The sequence below is a fragment of the Rhipicephalus microplus genome, chromosome 3, assembly GCF_043290135.1.
Source record: "Rhipicephalus microplus isolate Deutch F79 chromosome 3, USDA_Rmic, whole genome shotgun sequence".
Taxonomy (NCBI): Eukaryota; Metazoa; Arthropoda; class Arachnida; order Ixodida; family Ixodidae; genus Rhipicephalus; species Rhipicephalus microplus.
This window is the reverse complement of record NC_134702.1, coordinates 243,069,897-243,091,813: the sequence shown is the minus strand read 5'-3', so window position 1 is coordinate 243,091,813 and position 21,917 is coordinate 243,069,897.

Here is a 21,917-nt window from a genome sequence, read left to right as displayed (position 1 = left end):
GCGTGGCAAAGTTCATGACTTCTTCACCCAAACCTGGTTCGGATTGTCGTACGGACGCTGTTTGCGACTCCCCAGTCGAGTCCATAGCCGTCAGCAACCGCGGCAACGCCGTGGTTGTCGTCTTCGGGCGAGCGTCTCCCGGCGTCGTCGCCGCCGCTCCTCTACTGGACGCTAGAGGTAGCGAAGGCTCCACATGTGCGAACGAATAAGTGGCCGTAAAAAGAAGAAAAATGGTCCGATTTCAGTGAAACTGGAGTCCACCGATACCGGAGCATCTCTCCTACACGCTTGTGGCAATTTCTGGACGATTCAAGGGGTTGAACCATACAGAAAAGACAAGAACATATGGAGCTCGATGTGCACGCGTCTGCACTCATCGGCATCCCAGCAGCGTCTTTATCAGTAGAAGCAGCGACACCATCAGTCACGCGATATTGACAGCATCCGATTAAAAGCACAGTGTTTGTTACGTATCATTGCTATTTTAGTGTCGCTCTCACAGGCAGATAGCAAGCTCTTGTTCACGAGTTGTTAATAGGTTGCTATGTTCTCAATGTGTGCCTATCTCGCTGCACATGCCTGTGTCTATATATCTCATTACACTATAAGAGTAATAAACAGTTCACATCTCTGACCCTTTCAACGCCTTTTCATTATTTTTTATACAATTAAGAACAGCCGTATGTTTGTGATTTGTACACACTCATTGATTGCACAGTTTTCTTAAAGTGTATAGGTGTAGTATTGGAAGGACATGCGTGAGCCAGCTGTCAGCTAACAAGCCTAAAAAAAATCAGGTCCTGAACTATTGTCTCACGTTAAGCCGCAAGGGTGCTGGTTCGATAAGTGTTACCCAAGAGGTATTTGTGTCCACTTCCTTTTCCGCTATTGTATGGGTTTTCATTTATTGGTGTTTGTGTTGACGCCACTTCTCTCTTCTTTCTGTGTATGCATGCCAGAGAAAAATATTAGGGCTCCTGCAGTGCTCGGTGTATTCATACAGTGCTCGGTGTGACAATACCAGCTCTGATGTCACAAACGTAAATGAGCGTTCACGCTTACTTTATAAGCAATTTAAAATAGCTTGGCTAACTTCAGATACTAAAAATTTTTCAGAAGTGTTTCAGGGTTCAATTTCAATTCAAAGGATTATTTAAGCTTTGGCTTAACTGATTAAAACTCGTTGATTTGATGTTATGCTCCAGTTGTTCAACAAAAGCAGTTGATTTGTTTCTATTCCTATTTGCTATAGCATACCTGGAAATGTACTTCAAGCACACCTCTTGGGGTCAGCTATGCAACTTCAAGAAAACTGCTTTGTTCCCGCCTGTGAGTTCTTTATGAAGTTACTTTATGAAGCTAGCCAGCGGGGCGTAGGAATCACAGCAAGAAGAACAAAGTCTTTATTGCAAGAAACATTCATGAATTTCGAGCTGCAGCAACATGTGGCTGCATGCTTAGCCACGTATAGACAGAGAAAGCTTGCTATGATCAGTCGTAGAAGGTAATCTGTGATCAAATTGGCAAGTGCAGTGTTTTTTTTTTGAAAAATTTGTTCCTCTGGGTTTCAACACTCATTATTATTTACCCTCCCCATTAACATTAACATTAAGATTAACCCTCCCCAGCACACACGCAGTGTCGTCCACCCATCATCTGCGCAGCACTATCATCATTCGCCATCTGTCCACCTACCACCGATCGTCCTTCTTCTGATTTTTCCTCTAAGGTTAAAGAAACTTTGAAAGCTCGTATTTTCATTCAATAAGAGAATAGTTTAAGGGCGGCCCGTTCTAAGGCAACCTCTGCTTTTTTTTCAAAAAAGGGAATGCTTTGATTGATTGATTTGTGGGGTTTAAAGTCCCAAAACCACCATATGATTATGAGAGACGCCGTAGTGGAGGGCTCCAAAAATTTCGACCACCAGGGGTTCTTTAACGTGCACCCAAATCTGAGCACACGGGCCTACAACATTTCTGCCTCAATCGGAAATGCAGCCGCCGCAGCCGGGATTTGAACCCGCGACCTGCGGGTCAGCAGCCGAGTACCTTAGCCACTAGACCACCGTGGCGGGGCAATAAAGGGAATGCTGTATTTCGGGTTACAGAGTCATTCTGTGTGAAGGATAACAGAGTTGCCATGCTTGGACATAGACAAATGAAGTGCACGTAATAACGGAAGCGTGCTGTGTGTGGCGATATCGTAAGTAAAGTTACAGAGCCTCCGTGAATTGGAGTTTCCTGTTTTTTTTTAAATAACAGAAATCCTCCGACACCGACTGTCTAGCAAGGTCTTTCGGGAACTGAGACATTTTTAGAGAGCTCTAAATGCAGCGTTTCACAGGTTCAGCAGCAGACGAGGCTCGGATCGGGGCATACGTCCGTCCGATATCCCACTTGCAGCACTGTATGCCTTCCGGTTGTGCGGTGCGATATAGATGCACACTGCAGGGATTGCTTCGCCCCAGTTGAATATGTTGTATGAAAGAGCTCTACCTTCCAATGTAAGCACCGCTGTATTGGAGTTTCCCAGTTTTCCGACACCTACGACTTGTGCTTCCGGCGAGTACATGCTTCAGAGATGCTCGCTACGGAGCTTCTAGGATACTTTAAATTACCCCACGGCACATGTTTTACGTCGCCTTGAAGTAGGTGTGCACAGCACATTTGCGGCCACTAAGCATAATGTGCGGTACTGCCAATAATTGTCGAATGCGCTGCGCTTATCGTATTACAGTAACAATATTATTTGGCTCCTGTATAGGCCAAATGTACAGCACCATAAACCCTGACAGGAGACTCGCAAGTCGAGCAACAGCATAGATGGCTTCCCCGATCAAGTTCCTGTACATCCATTGACTGAGGTTGCACACGTTTCTGAGTATCATGACTGCGACAGCGTCCTCTGCGCGTATATTTGCGTTAGTCGTCGTATTTTATCACTTCTTTCCTTTGTGTTTACCGATAGCAGGCCCGGTTTTGTTGCAAAGTGATGCGACTTTTAAAGACCGAAGGCGTGTGCCCTAGCACATGACGGACCGCTCCGATCAAGGCACAGAAAGACCACGGTGCAAAAAAGTATTCTCGCGCCGTGAGTAAGAACTAGGCCTACCATGGCATCGTGGACCCTCTGCACGGCCCAAAGTTGTGATAATATGAAGTAGAACTGCGCAGAACGTAGTTCCACTTGCTAGACGATACTGTATCGACGCCGCATTCTGAGGGGTACGCAAGAGCATGTGGTGTAAAATAGCTAAACCGCCACATTTCGCACCCGAGTTCAAAATAACTCAGTATAAAGCTTGCAGAGGAACGCAGGGTCAAAGTACGTTTCTTATTCAAGTAATTTCTAGACAGCATGTGTACCCTACTTACTTTCCTATGCGGAGATAGTAGTCTAGTGGCTAAGGTACTCGGCTGCTGACCCGCAGGTCGCGGGATCAAATCCCGGCTGTGGCGGCTGCATTTCTGATGGAGGCGGAAATGTAGGCCCGTGTACTCAGATTTGGGTGCACGTTAAAGATCCCCAGGTGGTCGAAATTTCCGGAGTCCTCCACTACAGCGTCTCTCATAACCATATAGTGGTTTTGGGACGTTAAACCCCACAAAATCAAATATGCGGAGATAGTAAGTTTCTCTTATTCATAAAAAATGCTGGGTAATTTCATTGTAGGTTTTTGGCGGATCTCTATTTACCAAACCTCCAGGTTGACCCAGAAGTCCTCTATGGCAACGGACAGCTAACACTCGCTCTCTGGAGTGGGTGAACTCATCGATATTGATAATACCTTCGTTAATGTTTTTCATATGAGCCATAATCTATGCAACGGTATGGATTGTAAGCGACATTTCACCGAGAATGTGTCCGGCCTCTTTGCACACAGCTCCAACCCGAATCGGAGAACGGCCGCCCTAAAGTCGCTAAATATACTTGCATGATTGTGGTATAAAACATCCAAGGCAGTGGCAACCAGCTCGGCGGCATAGGCAGTTTTGGCGCATACCAACACAGCATTACGTTATTAGTAACCCCTTTGTGGTTGATTGCCAGTACCTTAACTCGATCGTCGTGGCCATCTTATTGCGCCGTGTCTAGGAAACAGGTGTGCCTGTCAACATCCGCCACTTGGTGAAGAAGGACTTAAGCGTGAGCTCTCCTCCTTCCGACATTGCTTTTGAGATGCATGTTCCGCGGGGCAGGTGATACAATAAAAAAAAACACACCATATCCACTCAGTGAACGATGATAAGGTTTTGGCTTCTTGTCTCTCGCGTCCGCTTCTGTACGTTGTCGGAAGTGCCTCATGTTAATCCGCGCGACTGAGTCTTTCTCCCCTAAACACGAAGGGCACATTCGCCTCGCCACCACCCTATAGGTTATACGCTATGGCCAGCTAAAGAAGAAATTTTCACCCAGCGCATTCGGTGCTTTGTCACACACTCCTGCAAGGTTGCCTCCTTCAAATGTCACTTTAAGTTCAACCAGGCTTCCAAAGCCTAAAGTATGATCCCTCGCTCTTTTTTTTAAAACAGACTTGTCCCCACAAAGTTTTGAAGGTGGAGCGACAGTTACGGCAAGCAAGAATTTCAGATTGCAAAAACTAGGCACGCAGCTTGAAAATGATACCTTTTTTGCCCAGCACCGCATTTAAGTCGAACGCCCGTACGATTAGCGTGCGCACAGCTGCACGCAAAATTAAGCCTCACGCTTCAGAGCCGTCGTAGTGAACAATCGCACGAAAAGAAACTGGCTAACTTACAACAGCAACAAGCGAAGGGTGCGCGTGCGCCAGGAAAGTGTGCTGTGATCGATTGATTGATATGTGGGGTTTAACATCCCAAAACCACTATATGATTATTAGAGACGCCGTAGAGGAGGGCTCCTGAAATTTCAACCAATATAAGGTTCTTTAACGTGCACGCAAATCTGAGCACACAGGCCTACAATATTTACACCTCCGTCAGAAATGCAGCCGCCGCAGCCGGGATTCAATCCCACGACCTGCGGGTCAGCAGCCGAGTATCTTAGCCACTAGTCCACCGCAGCGTGGCTGAAGTATATGGTGCATAGCTTTTCTTCTTACAAGCCAAACGTAGCGAAGACTTCAGTTTTAAATCTGAGGCTGTATTTTAATACAGGCCCTGAAATGTATGTAACCTAAAAACATTTTGCGCCGCCGACATCTCTGTGAGCCGGACAGAACTTTCTCGTAACGATGAAGCTTCAATGAAGCGTGTGTTCAGCGAGTGTTCAGAAGCACACAACCTTATTTATTAAAATATGATTAAATAAGTCGGTGAACCAAAAAGACGACGAAAACTAGGATTTGCCTTATCTTATGATAAACTGACCAAGGCGTACCTCCGTGCTGTAATTAAGTCGACGGCATGCGTATTTAGAACTTGATGGGACAAGGAATCTCAATGACAACGTAGGCGCTCTTTGGTCATCAATTGGCCCTTGCACCATTAAAAACCACTCGCACCAACGTAGTACAGAAGTGTTTGCACTTCTCAGAGTGTGCCGACACACATGAGCAGTTGGCTTCTTCAACCTCGGGATCGCATGACAGTTTCTTCAGCTTGAAGTAAATATGATGCGGTTCGCCGAAAAGGCTCGATGTTTGAGCGCACAGCGCAACTATATCCGCTGTTTCGTCAGCGAAATCATTTATGCTGATGAAAATGAGGCAATTCATGACCAGCATTCTTTCGCCTTCAATGAAGCAACGGGATCCGACACAGCAAAAAAAAAAAAAGAACTCCAGCAGAGTGCCAAGCGAAAGCGCCACGTTGACATTGTTAGGGCTAACCACACATCTTTATTTTTGAGACCAGTGTTGCCAACAGAGGGAGCGTTTTCTGGAATTGGCAATGGTATCATCATTCGTGCTGTCAGGGGAGAAGCTTCTTGTTTCAAGGCGCGTACGTCGGCTGCGTTGCCATTGTGCGCCGTAGGCGCCGATGACGATGAAGAACAAGCTCGTTCCAAGCCACATATTTTTCCCTGCCATCAGTGCATAGTGCATGCGAGGCATCCACTATACGTCATGACCATGTCGATGCAGCACCCACTATGTCATTCGTCATTCTGTTGATAAGCGAGGTAGCCGCTAGACATTCCTAAGACATTATTTGTACTTTGTGATGTGGCTCATGACGATGAAAAATAAGTACGTTCATCCTGCCTTACATGAAAACGAACGTGAACGCGCTGTCGCCCCCGAAGCTGGCGCGGCAATGGAACACCGGCAAGACGATGCTGGCTTTTGACTAATCTTGAAATCAGAAAAAACGACTGTCATGTGCAGCATATGTCATTGCAATATGATCTGAAATGTTTTTGAAACGACTACAAAGAACTACCAACAACAAGAGAGATGTGTATAAACCTGGTCCTTGCGAAACTCAGCTAGCTTACATCCCAACTAAGAACTTTTGATTTTTCCTTTCACTGATCATAAGGCCGTCTTATTGAAGGGACAACAAAACCTGTACCTCAGTACCATAAATGAACAGTAAAACATCGAATATACTGTACACATGTGCTGCTTCTCATTTGCATGTTCTAGTGCGCGACGCTCGAGGGATTCACGGTTTTCTAAAGAATCCCCCGAGCTTCGCCCAGACATCGTTCACTTCGTGGATATATTTATATCATATGAGGAATACACCTCTTGTCAAATAATTTTACTTGGATATTCAACTATCAATAAAGAACCTAAACGATGCCCTTTGAACAAGTTTGGAAACATATGTCTTCTATCAAAACAATTATCTTTATTGCTCTAGTGGTCGTTTCATTTTCTCGTGAAATGAGTGCAGTCATAAACCAATCTTATCGTAAATTGGAAACCTTTCTCATTTAAAATGTGACTGATCCTTAATTTCGCCAGTCAGTCAATGTACCAAGTGATGTCACCGTTTGCAAAACTACAAGCATATATGTTCTATCATTATTTGGCTCTCGTGGTGGAGGTGTTTTCTTTTTTCATGAGATGAGTGCTGTCGTAACAGCCATTTGCAAGCTTTCCAGGTGAAATGCGAAAACTTTCTCATTTCATAATGCCTCCTATTTTATACACCCGTCAGTCGCTCCGAGCTGTCGTTGCAGAGTCCCAGTTGTTTTCGATTAGGCGTAGAGGTACCTTCACATTTTTACAAGAGTGAGTAGATTAGAAATAGAAAAAAAAAGCCGCGCTCTGTGGTAACATTCACGTACAGCTACGCCATATGTAAGATGTCGATATTTAATGAACCAGCGATTGGATTCTTAAAAACCTCAATTTTCTCGCAGAGTCGTCCTAACAATATGTGATAAATATACGGAAAATTACTGTATCCGTTGGACAACTGACGCAATGCGTCTGTATAAAAAGAGCAGAGAAATGATAATTTTCACCACCAGCCTGTGTGGTAACTCTCTGGTAAGTTTTTTCCACAAAAGTCTTTCCAGCAAGACTTTCCGTGTCCGTTTTTTAACACTTCTCTCGCATCGTTAAAATTAAATTTAGGAATTTCCTCACACACATTTGAAATTGTGTACACTTCACGGTATTTTCAATAGAAAACTATTAAAGTTCATGCGTCTGGCTCAACGACACTTGCAGAATTTGTTTTAAAGACAGAATAACAAAAAAACAACATTCATGTGTTGTATGTTACTGAGCAGGCCTTGAAATAATGCACCTTCTTGATTCATGTATATTACGTCGTGACGTGGATGCGAAATAATATGCTCGTTAGTTCTTGATGCGTTAAAAGGCAGGCAGAAACGTTGCTTCGTTTTCTTCCTATATTAAACACTTCGAATATTTCGGTTACCATTTTCTGCTGGTGTTTTACTAAGCCCGTTTAAATAGACTAGAAAGGGCCTACAATCACATTCACTGCCTAGTTCACCGACTGAGAAATGCTTTTTTTCCCGTGAGCCTGCTCCAAGGCTTTTTTTTTATCTTTTATCGGCGCTAGCATACCCTACGGCATAATATATGTAAAAATAAATAGTTCAGGTCCCTGGGTAAAATGCACAAATGAACGATGAAGAGGATCATGCGTCTAGCGCGCTCGGTCAGCTGGTGAACCGGGGTGGCAGTCAAAGCCGCGTATGTGGCATTTCATTTACGTGGAGGAATTAGTGCATGCATGGAACGCTGGATTATTTTCTTGTGCAGTAGCAAGCTAATAATGCACTTCCCATGTAAAATAATATTATTTACTCCACACCAGCCTGCTATAGTCCTCGTCTTTGCGCACATGGCCCGCAGTTTTGTTGGCGGAGAACCAAATCCAACCTTTAACAGTCCCCCGCATATTTTGCGTTATGTGGTAGTATCAGGATCCGTGGTTCGCCAAGACATTTCTGTTTATTGGCCTGCACAATTCGTTTCTTTTTTGGGTGACAATGTTTCTTTGTGACCACTTTCACCTGCTGAGTAAAAGGGTGTTTTTTAGCCTGTCTGTTTGTTGTGTATAAAGCACTTAGTAACAATCAACAAAATTAGGAAAAAGAGAAGATAGAAGCTCCTATAGAGTTTCCTATAATATTTATTTGAGTTAACTTGGGCACTATTGTCTATGGGAGCTTCAAGGCACGGCGCTTCAGTGACCGTGGGAATGATAGGTAGTACATAAATTTGTCTAATCTCGTACTTCTGCCGCCGTGTTTGTTCGTGTGGCTTGGAGCTTTTTTGTCACAAAACAAAAATCAGCAAACGTTCAGCGGTTGCGCTTCACCACCTTGATATTTTAGGCTTACCTTTAAAACCGGTTCACAAACTTCAAAAAAGGTTTGTTATTTCCTTCTAAGCAAAACCGAAACACAGAAATAAACGAAGCCACAAGTATATTCCACACTCGCAAGTACGAAGGCTAGACAATTCCGTGTACTACCCATGATTCCCACAGTCACCGAAAAATCACAGCGCCAGAGTCCGCTCTAGTAATTTTAGAAAATTATATGGAAGCTCTTGACCAAAAATCTAAACAGAAGGTATGTACTGAAAGCGACACGCACCTTTTCAAACGTCAGCCACCGCACACGCCCCCTTCTTTCAAATTATTCATATTTTGTAGCAGTGCAGTTAGATTCATCAGAGTTGCGAAACTATGCGTGGGATAAAGCAAAGCTATCGCCTATTCGTACGTCATTGTTACGCTCTGCGGCGTAGTGCTTGCATACGATGGGTTTTTTAACACCTTGCGGAAGGCGTTAAAGAAAACACGTCAACCACAAACACATCAACGGACAAACAAACGTAAATAGATTACACATATTTCAAAAGAAAGCTATTCGTGACGTAGCTGGAGTACAATTAAAAGCCCATACCAACCCACTGAATACACGTTTTTTTTTTCTTCTTGATTGCTGCTCACAACCTTACCACATACAATTTAGCCCTTAGATAAAAACAGTGTTATATGCGTTTTGGTGGAACAATTCGTACATTAGTGTTTAAATAAAAAACTTACCTATACCCATTCTGAAATATAGGAAACCGGATCATTCAACATACACGTCTAATTATGAGCAACCAGATGCCCTGTTGCAAAGTAGCAGAACATCTGAACTACTTGTCAGAACTTGAAATTGTTGTAGACAAATGCATGAAGGAGTGAAAAAATATTCGGACATTTTTTGTGTCTCTGGAGTATGTTACATCAGCAAAAATTTGTACATTGTTTCTTCTTTCTTAATATATATGAGTTTGTATACTATTCTTATTTCTCTATCCTTCGTTTACAATATATAGTTAAAGTATTCTCCTTGTTTCTCTTAGTTCAAAATTGTAGCGCATGATTTTTTATTTATCGTGCGTATCGAGTATGTTCATTTTTATTACTACAAACAACACAAATTATGCAACCTAGCGCTATTTGTGAGAACAAATGCTTGTATTGTACGCTTTTATGTGTACTTTGTCCAATTTCATGCTGTATGCTTTCTATGAGGGCCCGAATTACCGGCAAGTCAACAGCATTTACCTTTTGTTCAGGCCTCGTTATTTTTAGCGCACGTCATAAAATGGTGTAAAATAAATTCAAAACTAAAGATATGATTGCTGGAAGGTACCTCAGCATAAGAAAAATATAAGAGATGCCATTCCAACAGTTATGCCCCTCTCGAGCTCTGGAAACTGAAACTAGCTCCATACTCTGCGATTCAGGATGATCAAGTAATGATAGCCAGATTCACACCAAATTATGTCTATAGCTCACAGTGCTATTTGTTATTCGAGGTAATTAAAGAAAGGATATTTAAGTACCTTTCTGAGTGAAGAATAGAATATCTACACCTGACTGAGCGAAGACATAGAATATTACGTATGCTGATCCTGCATTCTTATTTACTTGCGTTTATTTATTGGGTCACAAGCTTATTTTACTTAGCTAGAGAGCAGTTTTAACTCTTGAAAAAAATCTTGAATGTTGTCATGAATGGTGTAGTTTGCGGTGACAAAACTTTTACGCTTGGCAGAAACTAAACTGAAAGGTGGGTCCAGTAGTATATAAATCGGTGTCATTACTCACTACTGCAAAGCTTTAGGAAAACATCAAATTGATGTGCCACTTTTATAAAAGGAAATGTGTATTACTAAAAAGTGATGTGGCCGTGCATGATACTACCTTGAGGTACTACTAAATGAGGTCTCAATTTGAGGTATTAAGTAATAATGCTGAAGCTCTCTCTGAAGCCGGCTGTAGGCTATAGGAACATGATTATAGTAATTAGTAGGGAGATACGAATTGAGGTAATTGAGAAAACCGACTGTTGTGTTCCTTAGAACGAGCCGTAGCTGTTTTTCGCGGTAAGTTTCAATGTATAAATTTATATTTTAAGTCACTTTGCAAAAAAATAAACTGGTGATGGTCCGCGGGAAAAAAAAAAAGATTTGCCAAGCTTTCACTAAGCCGCGCAAGCCAGAAACAGCAATAATGAACGGAACTGAGGACGAACATGCTTTTTTCTTGCTGGATTCTGGTGTTACCTAACTGGTGGCGGTGGTTTATAGGTTCTACTTAGTGGCTGCAAGGCTTTAGACAGACGATGCAGTTTTGTTTCTACATTGATTATTAGCGAGATATATTTTACTTGATTTACAGACAGTCAAAGACATGACATGAGCACAACGTCCTCGGCGTTTGCGTTCCATCGCTTCGGGGTCTCCTTGCAGCCACCGTTGCCTTTCCCGCTCCCTAATATAAGAGAGTTTTAGTACTGCGCACGCTGCGTACGTGGCGGCGTTGCGTACGTAAGGACGCCACGTTCTGCGTAGTGTGCATGCGCAGACCGCAACGCGCACGTATCGCATTACGTACGCAGCCGCTACGTACGCACGCATGAGATGCGTGCGTGCGCACGTATGAGGTGATCGCACCGCTCTCGAACAAGTTCACGACAACGCGAGACTTCGTTTTGCAAAATGGTGGCATCGAAGGCAAGCACCGATTGGCTCTGTGGCTTAAAATATGGCTATAATCTGGCTATAACACTTGGATTGGCTCACACTGGCTGTCAACAACACATGCTTCCATTTTGATCTACCAGATGGCGCAACACACTTCAAGCTCGTTACGTACGCGGGTACTACGGCGCACTAAAAGCCCATTAGTGGCAAACGACGCCACGTAACGCAAGGCGCTTGCGTGATGCGTACGTAGCACCATTCTGCAGTACTAAAACTCTCTATAGTTTCCTTTTACGTACTTGGGGTTTTCCCGTCTCCATCAACGCTTGCCAGACGTTTCTTGAACTGTTGTTTTTTTATTTTTCGTGTACCAGTGGTGTGTATAAGGATTTACCTAATTTTGGTGGTGTCACCCATTCATCCTAATCCTAATTTTTCGGTAAGTGTTGGACAAGAAACTAGTGGCTAAATAGCTGCGCAGTACAAAAGGGGGTATGTATGCGATACCCGTTTTGTAACCTCTAACAGGTTGATTTTTCTGGTACCCGGTAAATGTATCTGTGTTAGGGTCAAATTGTAGTACACTTTTTAGCGAAACCTTTTATGTGATCACAACTCGGGTCACGTGTAGTTGTCCACCGCCGCTGCCGCTGTCACCATCGTGGTGTCTGTAACCACATCGCGCGAAACTAAAGAAAAAACTTTGCACCAGTAACACAGTGGGGCTCGCCCCTGGATCCGCTGGGTCCCAGCCCAGTATTTTACCACTGAGCCACATGAGCTTTTTTTGCTTTATCGCCTGTTCAATGAGCCACATCAATGCTTGGGACTTGTTGGCAAACTTGCCTTAGACAGGCTTGATGTCGGGAAAGCAATCGCGTTAATATGACTTTTAAAGCGTTTAGAACAGTGAAAGAGCAATCAATCGTCGCACAATGCGAATAGCGTAACAAGTGGGTCGTCCAAAGCTCCAATTCATTACAAAAGCTTGTTCTTGTTCCTCAAAACTGTGGTGCATACCCACTTAAGACATATTTATTTTCTATTCAAACTATTCAAATTTTATTTATTTAGCAGACAAAAACTGGAAGGTCGCCAAGGCTAAAAGCCGTGAGAACGGCTTGACAAAGGCCCTGGTGACCTGTGCATACACATGGCAGTAGTGTGGAAATGATTAAAGATACATAACTTGGAAGTACTAATATAAAACATGAACAATACATAATTACTAAAATTATTTCACAATTGATTATTTTAAAATACATGTTTTGAATGTGCAATAAAAGGAAGTTTTCAATAAACAAGGTACATCGTGCATATACTATTGTATACATTGACAATTATGCCCTTTAAGGCTCACATATATACGTTTCGCGAAACACAAAGTGCATACACACGCAAGATAACCAGATGTAGCATGATACAATGTATTTAACACAAAAGTAAACAATGAAAAATACGAGGATATGAGAAAAGATTGTTGCGCATGTTCCTATGACGCCAGAGAGCAGAAATGAGACTGTAATTGTTTCTTGTTGCAGGTGATAGTACTTTCGTGCATATTAAGTGTTTTGGGAACGTTGTAGGACAAGGCTTGGTATTTACACGTGGTAGTCAGCGTCTGTATGAACCATTGGCAAAACATTTATCACAACTGTTTAGCGGATACCATGCTTTTCAATAGAATGACAAAAAATAGCATTGAGAATGCCGGCCTACTCCTCAGAAATTTTATTATTAATACCCTAGTGGATATGAAGCAAATGTGCTTGCAGTAGTTGCCCAATGAGTGTTTTGAAAGCCTCTGAAAGGCTGCGCTTCCAGCTTTCGCAGTAAATCTGCTGGGCCTTCAGGGCAGCCCTGGCGTTTTTTTTTTAATTCTGAAGCACCGCTTATTGAGCTGAAAAATATGTAATGCACCCTTTTCTAGAAGCCATGCCACATTAACGTGAATCACTGAGAATATTGTTTTTCATTTCTTAAATATAGCATCACTTTCCGCAGAAAGAAGTTCCATTGCAGTAAAACAAGACGAAAAGTTTTGAATTCATGGTACAATGGCGGGATATATGACTGCGTGTGTTCTGGCATTAGGTGTGCTAACCTACGGTGAGTTCAAACAAATACTACTTAACGCCCCGGTGTCTCTTTTTTGGATAATAAACTCTGCTAGGCGTTCAATCAAAACTTTCGTAAACATTTTCTAGTTTGCAATTACGTAGAACGAATGCTGTAGATACAGTGTTAGTAGCATAAGACATACTCAGCATGTAGCGCATTTTGTTAATAATATTTTGAATTCAGTAATATTATTGCAAAAAGTCTGTAAAAACAATAACCAAATAATGCCGCCCAGCATCTTCCCGCGGGGAACTAGAGTAAGTGCGTCGCAGAGTTGTGGGTGTATCGCGTGAATGTTGCGTAATTAGGTAAGGTTTGGGAATGCCTAATTATTATTTCGCCTTTATTATTCTTATTAATATTTTAATGAATGAAGAAGCAGCGTTGCCTTTAACGTGAAGCAAAAGCCATGTAAAGATGCCCTTGACCGAATTCCTAATGCGCTACCAAGTGCCTACATCACGGTGTAAGATACAAAAAAAGTGCTTGTATTTTACGCCGTGGCCAGCAAACGTTTGTGCAGCATGAGTAGTCATTTGTTTAACTTGCATACGCTGCCTGCGTCAATCTTCCGAGGTGAAGGAGGGGGAGGGGAGGGACAGTTTTGCGGGTGTCCTCCTGAGCTGGCACAAGACGAGAGTATGCGCACTAAGGGCACGTTCACATTGAAGAATTGAAGCAAATAGAAAACGCCAGAGCGGCTGGAAAGTACGACTGCGCGCGTCGAAGATGTTCACATTTGTTCTGCCCCATCCAGCCGCCGCTGCCGTCCCTACCTTTACCATTCATTTAAATTTGCCTGCTTTCTGAGAACTAAACTTCGAACTGAATTTTAGTTATTCACAAAGAGTACTGAAAAGAAACAGCTCGCACCTCTTCAAACGTTGTTTTGGAAGATACGCCAACAGAAACGACACGAGCGAACGCACCTGCATTGGCGAATTCGGATTAAACTGGCTGTACACAAAAGCAGCCACGTTGGGGAATGCCGACTGGCTGCTGCTACACCAGAGTTTTCTTTGACCGCAATCCAAACCAGGCTCTCGATGAACGCATCCTCGTTGAGGCCATGAAGCTTCGTCGTGCTGCACGGGTAGTTCTCGGTTTCAGCCAATGCGAACCACCGCCGATGCCTTTGCCGCCATGATGAATTTGCGGACGTCTGGTTAGATTACGTGGTTTAGTCTGGCGCAGCCAAATCCGTGAAGCGAAAGCCAGATCTTCTTTTGCGTGGCGGGAAAATTGGGCTTGGACCGATTTTTGCGCGCCGGCCACGTGGCGTGGTTTTCCGGCCACTTGGGCAGCGAAACAAGCCAGTTTCCGGAGACTTACGCGCTCTCGCTCTCTTCGAGGTTAAGTGTCTCAAAGAGAGCGAAAGCTCGGCCTCGAAAAAAGCGAGAGCAGCAATACTCTCCAGAAACTGGCTCTCTTCGCCACCCAAGTGCCTAGAAAACCACGCCACGCAGCCGGCGCGCAAAAAATCAGTCCGAGACCAATTTTCCCGCCACGTGAAAGCGGATTCGGTTTCTGCTTCACGGTTTTGGCTGCGCTAGGGTGAAAGCGCCACGGGAAGGGATGCCTAGAGACGAAAAGAGGGGGACGCAATCGTCGGCGTTGCAAGGCGAGAGTGGAGGAACGTAAAAGAGGATACAGGGGGAGGTGACATTGCAAGTCCAAGGAGGGTGTACACCGCAGGAGAGACTATTACAGAAGAAAGAGGCAGGAGCGAGCGTCGGCGTTCGAAGGTGAGAAAGGGGGAGCATAGTAGAGGAAAGCGATGGGGAGGGAACGCACATGCGCAATGGGGGTGTTAGTGCTGCTGGGAGCGATTCCTACAGGATAGAGACGAGAAGATGGGGAGTCCCTTGCGCGTACGTGGCACACCGGATGGAGCTCTACCGAAATAAGCTTCGCATCTGTAAAGAATGGCTGCATGAAGACGTGCACAAGTGGAACATATTTTAGGGCATTCGTCAGCATGGCTCATAAAAATTATCGTTGCGATATATAGGTATTTAAATTGTGACAGCATTTAAAAACGTTAGCACAAAATGTTTAAGAAAAAGATCAGAAGACGTCATCAGATCGCTTGCCCGCGTTTGCTTCCAACATCTCTAAAAATTTTACACTGAGTGTGAAGTAGAAACAATGTCAAGCTTTCATACTCTAGAATGTGAAAAATAGACTCAATAAACTGCGCAAATAGAGGCAATATTTCTAATCTATACTTTACTACATGTTCTTCACTGTAGAATGTCAGAAGAGGCATACTGCAAAATTAAAGAACAATGATCCTAATTATCACTACAACAAATAATTTTTCTCGTAATAAAGCGGAACTGTGTAATCTTATCTCATTATTTCAAAAATTCCAACTGAAAAAGACATTATGTTTACAATTGTAGTGAATTTGATATTTTCCACTGTACCAGTCAGAGAACATCAAAGTACTTCACAAAAATTTACTTATGGCTATATGCTTAACATTGCAGGCACCATGGTTCTTACAAATGCTGAAAAGCCTACAGGAGGAGCAGGTTCCGTTCGTACAGTTGCTTACAATGCAGAAGAGAGGATTGATGTTCGTCAGCAGGACTCCTTAGCTGAACGTACTTTCGGTAGGATCGAAGGCCGTCAACTAGACTCGCTAGCTGGAGCCACCTTCAGCAGGACAGAAGCCCGACAACTAGACTCGCTAGCAGGAGCCACCTTCGGTAGGAGTGCGGGTCGCCAACTAGACTCGTTGGCTGGAGCGACTTTCGGTAGGAGCGATGACCGTCAGCTCGACTCATTAGCAGGAGCCACCTTCGGTAGGGGCGAAGCCCGTCAACTAGACTCGTTAGCAGGAGTGACCTTCGGTAGAAGCGACGACCGTCAACTGGACTCGTTAGCAGGTGCCACCTTTGGAAGAAGTGATGAGCGTCAGCTCGACTCGTTAGCGGGGGCCACCTTCGGTAAAAGCGACGAGCGCCAGCTCGACTCGTTAGCAGGAGCTACCTTTGGTAGGACCGATGACCGTCAACTAGACTCGTTAGCAGGTGCCACCTTTGGTAGGAATGATGACCGTCAGCTCGACTCGTTAGCAGGAGCTACCTTTGGTAGGAGCGATGACCGTCAACTAGACTCGTTAGCAGGTGCCACTTTTGGTAGAAACGATGAACGTCAGCTCGACTCGTTAGCAGGAGCTACCTTTGGTAGGAGCGATGACCGTCAACTAGACTCGTTAGCAGGTGCCACCTTTGGTAGAAACGATGACCGTCAGCTGGACTCATTAGGAGGAGCCACCTTCGGTAGGGGCGAAGCCCGTCAACTAGACTCGTTAGCAGGAGCGACCTTCGGTAAAAGCGATGACCGTCAACTAGACTTGTTAGCAGGTGCCACCTTTCGAAGAAGCGATGAGCGTCAGCTCGACTCGTTAGCGGGAGCCACCTTCGGTAGGAGCGGTGAGCGTCAGCTCGACTCGTTAGCAGGTGCCACCTTTGGAAGAAGTGATGAGCGTCAGCTCGACTCGTTAGCAGGAGCCACCTTTGGTAGGAGCGATGACCGTCAACTAGACTCGTTAGCAGGTGCCACCTTCGGTAGGAGCGATGACCGTCAACTAGACTCGTTAGCAGGAGCGACCTTCGGTAGGAGCAATGACCGTCAACTAGACTCGTTAGCAGGTGCAACCTTTGGAAGAAGCGATGAGCGTCAACTCGACTCGTTAGCAGGAGCCACCTTTGGAAGAAGCGATGAGCGTCAGCTCGACTCGTTAGCGGGGGCCACCTTTGGTAGGAGCGATGACCGTCAACTAGACTCGTTAGCAGGTGCCACCTTCGGTAGGAGCAATGACCGTCAACTAGACTCGTTAGCAGGAGCGACCTTCGGTAGGAGCGATGACCGTCAACTAGACTCGTTAGCAGGTGCCACCTTTGGAAGAAGCGATGAGCGTCAGCTCGACTCGTTAGCAGGAGCCACCTTTGGTAGGAGCGATGACCGTCAACTAGACTCGTTAGCAGGTGCCACCTTCGGTAGGAGCGATGACCGTCAACTAGACTCGTTAGCAGGAGCGACCTTCGGTAGGAGCAATGACCGTCAACTAGACTCGTTAGCAGGTGCAACCTTTGGAAGAAGCGATGAGCGTCAACTCGACTCGTTAGCAGGAGCCACCTTTGGAAGAAGCGATGAGCGTCAGCTCGACTCGTTAGCGGGGGCCACCTTTGGTAGGAGCGATGACCGTCAACTAGACTCGTTAGCAGGTGCCACCTTCGGTAGGAGCGATGACCGTCAACTAGACTCGTTAGCAGGAGCGACCTTCGGTAGGAGCGATGACCGTCAACTAGACTCGTTAGCAGGTGCCACCTTTGGAAGAAGCGATGAGCGTCAGCTCGACTCGTTAGCGGGGGCCACCTTTGGTAGGAGCGATGACCGTCAACTAGACTCGTTAGCAGGTGCCACCTTCGGTAGGAGCGATGACCGTCAACTAGACTCGTTAGCAGGAGCGACCTTCGGTAGGAGCAATGACCGTCAACTAGACTCGTTAGCAGGTGCAACCTTTGGAAGAAGCGATGAGCGTCAACTCGACTCGTTAGCAGGAGCCACCTTTGGAAGAAGCGATGAGCGTCAGCTCGACTCGTTAGCGGGGGCCACCTTTGGTAGGAGCGATGACCGTCAACTAGACTCGTTAGCAGGTGCCACCTTCGGTAGGAGCAATGACCGTCAACTAGACTCGTTAGCAGGAGCGACCTTCGGTAGGAGCGATGACCGTCAACTAGACTCGTTAGCAGGTGCCACCTTTGGAAGAAGCGATGAGCGTCAGCTCGACTCGTTAGCAGGAGCCACCTTTGGTAGGAGCGATGACCGTCAACTAGACTCGTTAGCAGGTGCCACCTTCGGTAGGAGCGATGACCGTCAACTAGACTCGTTAGCAGGAGCGACCTTCGGTAGGAGCAATGACCGTCAACTAGACTCGTTAGCAGGTGCAACCTTTGGAAGAAGCGATGAGCGTCAACTCGACTCGTTAGCAGGAGCCACCTTTGGAAGAAGCGATGAGCGTCAGCTCGACTCGTTAGCGGGGGCCACCTTTGGTAGGAGCGATGACCGTCAACTAGACTCGTTAGCAGGTGCCACCTTCGGTAGGAGCAATGACCGTCAACTAGACTCGTTAGCAGGAGCGACCTTCGGTAGGAGCGATGACCGTCAACTAGACTCGTTAGCAGGTGCCACCTTTGGAAGAAGCGATGAGCGTCAGCTCGACTCGTTAGCAGGAGCCACCTTTGGTAGGAGCGATGACCGTCAACTAGACTCGTTAGCAGGTGCCACCTTCGGTAGGAGCGATGACCGTCAACTAGACTCGTTAGCAGGAGCGACCTTCGGTAGGAGCAATGACCGTCAACTAGACTCGTTAGCAGGTGCCACCTTTGGAAGAAGCGATGAGCGTCAGCTCGACTCGTTAGCAGGAGCCACCTTTGGAAGAAGCGATGAGCGTCAGCTCGACTCGTTAGCGGGGGCCACCTTTGGTAGGAGCGATGACCGTCAACTAGACTCGTTAGCAGGTGCCACCTTCGGTAGGAGCAATGACCGTCAACTAGACTCGTTAGCAGGAGCGACCTTCGGTAGGAGCGATGACCGTCAACTAGACTCGTTAGCAGGTGCCACCTTTGGAAGAAGCGATGAGCGTCAGCTCGACTCGTTAGCAAGAGCCACCTTTGGTAGGAGCGATGACCGTCAACTAGACTCGTTAGCAGGTGCCACCTTCGGTAGGAGCGATGACCGTCAACTAGACTCGTTAGCAAGAGCGACCTTCGGTAGGAGCAATGACCGTCAACTAGACTCGTTAGCAGGTGCCACCTTTGGAAGAAGCGATGAGCGTCAACTCGACTCGTTAGCGGGGGCCACCTTCGGTAGGAGCGACGAGCGCCAGCTCGACTCGTTAGCAGGAGCTACCTTTAGTAGGAGCGATGACCGTCAACTAGACTCGTTAGCAGGTGCCACCTTTGGTAGGAATGATGACCGTCAGCTTGACTCGTTAGCAGGAGCCACCTTTGGTAGGAGCGATGACCGTCAACTAGACTCGTTAGCAGGTGCCACCTTTGGTAGAAACGATGAACGTCAGCTCGATGATGGATGGTAGCGCAGACAACGAACACGGACAAGAGAAGGCACATAGACACAACACAGCGCTAACTTTCAACAACAGTTTATTACACGCAGATCTCCGTGGTGTATGCGATCCACCACGCCAACGTCGCACGTGCGTAGCTCTAAAAACCATCAAATATAACCAACGCGCGTGTTCCAATACTTTACAAATTTTATATTTTTCAATCTTTTTCTACTTTTTCTTTCTTCCTTTTATCCCATGTTACCACAAACCCTATCTCGAATACATGTAATCAAGTTCCTTATCTGTCAACACCACTGATGGGCTGCTCACACACGTGTCACCTAGCTCTGCAATTCTGCCGGCCTCCAATACCAACCGCGTCATCTCGTGCCTACTTCTATTGATTATAACCGTTTCCTTGAATATCGGTGTGCAATTACATCTCTGGCAATGAAGGGAAAGAAAACCATCAGGAACAACACTATTTACTTTGTTATTGTGCTCGCGCAAGCGATCGTTTATGCATCTACTGGTCTGACCGATATAACACTTTCCACAAGTAAGTGGAATGAGGTATACAACACACATGATGCACTCCACAAATAGGTTTCTATGTTTCTTTTGGCATACATTTGATTTTCCCTTGTCTGGTCTTGTGCTTCTGCAAAGACTCACCAACTTATTGGGTGCCGAGAAAACTACGTTAGTGCCACATTTTTCCGCAATCTTCTTTATCCTGTGAGAAACCTTATGCATGTATGGAATTACGGCAAAACTTTCCTTTCTTGAGCTCACCCTATCCATCCTTTCACATCTTTTCTCCAGCACTTTTCTGTGCAATCCTTCAGCAACGGACACGACGAGGCTCTTGGGGTACCCGGCATTGCTTAGCCTCGAGACCTGTTGTCTGAAGCTTTCATTCATGAGGCACCGGCAGGACTTCTTTAGTGCCTCACTCAAGCACATCTTCGCAATGCCTCGTTTTACCAGTTTAGTATGCGCTGAGTGAAACTGTAGTAAAGGCTTACTTGCTCTGGGCTCGTAACACCAGCATGTCTTTTCATCTGAGAATTGAAAGTTAATGTCAAGAAATCTGAGCCTTCCGTCACATGGCATTTCAAAAGTCACTTCAAGTGGGTTAAGCCCCTCACGAAAAACGCTACACACGCTACTACATTGAGTAGCAAAATCTGCAGTTCTGTCATTGATAAACACTAAAAAGTCATCGACGTACCTAAATACGTGCACAACATTGTATTCATTTAGGCGTCCTGATAGCCTCCTGTCCATTTCAGCCAAAAACAAATTACTTAAAACTGGTGCTAAGCACGAGCCAATGCATACTCCTTGTTTTTGCAGATACAGGGTACCATTGTTTTCAATAAACGTTGACGACAAGTAAAACCTAAGTAATTCTAAGAAATTGTCGACGGACGTACCTGCTTGTGAGCTAAATCTAACGGCACCGTACTCATCGATGCATTCGCCAACACTTGTTAATACTGCTGATTGTGGCAGAGAATAGTACAGATCTTTTATGTCAGCCGAAAACGCTTTTAACCCTATGTTTTTTCGTTCCCTGACGAAACTTATCACCTGTTCCGAATTTTTTGTCAGGAAGGGGTCATTTATGTCAAGCAAGTTTAATGTTCTTTGCAGATACACAGCTACAGCTTTTTGCCACGTGTCCTTCTCCGACACTATCACTCTGAACGGTACTCCTTCCTTATGCGTTTTAGCACTAAAGAACACATCCAGACTGTCATTTTTACTTTTTCTGATACCGCTAAGCACACCTTCTAGATTCATCCTCTTACAAAGTTCTATTGCTTTTCCCCTCACTTTTTCAATCGAAATACTTTTCTTTTCGCTGAACACTGCCGTAATAGCACTTTTAGCCTTTTCTTTAAATTCATCATGCGAGAAAACCGCAAACCCTCCTTCTTTATCGACTGGAAGTACACTCAGAGCATGCTGTGTCAAGTAAGTTTCCACGCGTTTGAGAGGCAAACTGCGGCATGGAGGCCTACACAATTTTAAAGCGTCCACACCTTCGTTGATGATCCTGGTGGCTTGATCCTCGGGAACCCGCTTCGACACTTGACGTACAATTGATACGAGTTCCGGCTTGTTCTTTTGAGGTTGCACGGCAAACTTTGGCCCAAGTCCCAATACTTCTAGTACAAAGTCCGGTAGGCAGATGCCTTCTGCCACATGAACGTTGGAGGTTGCACTCACGCGCACTTTGTCCACCAATTCACGTAACAGTCGTAATTGAAGCTTCCAGTGGAATTCTATCATTTG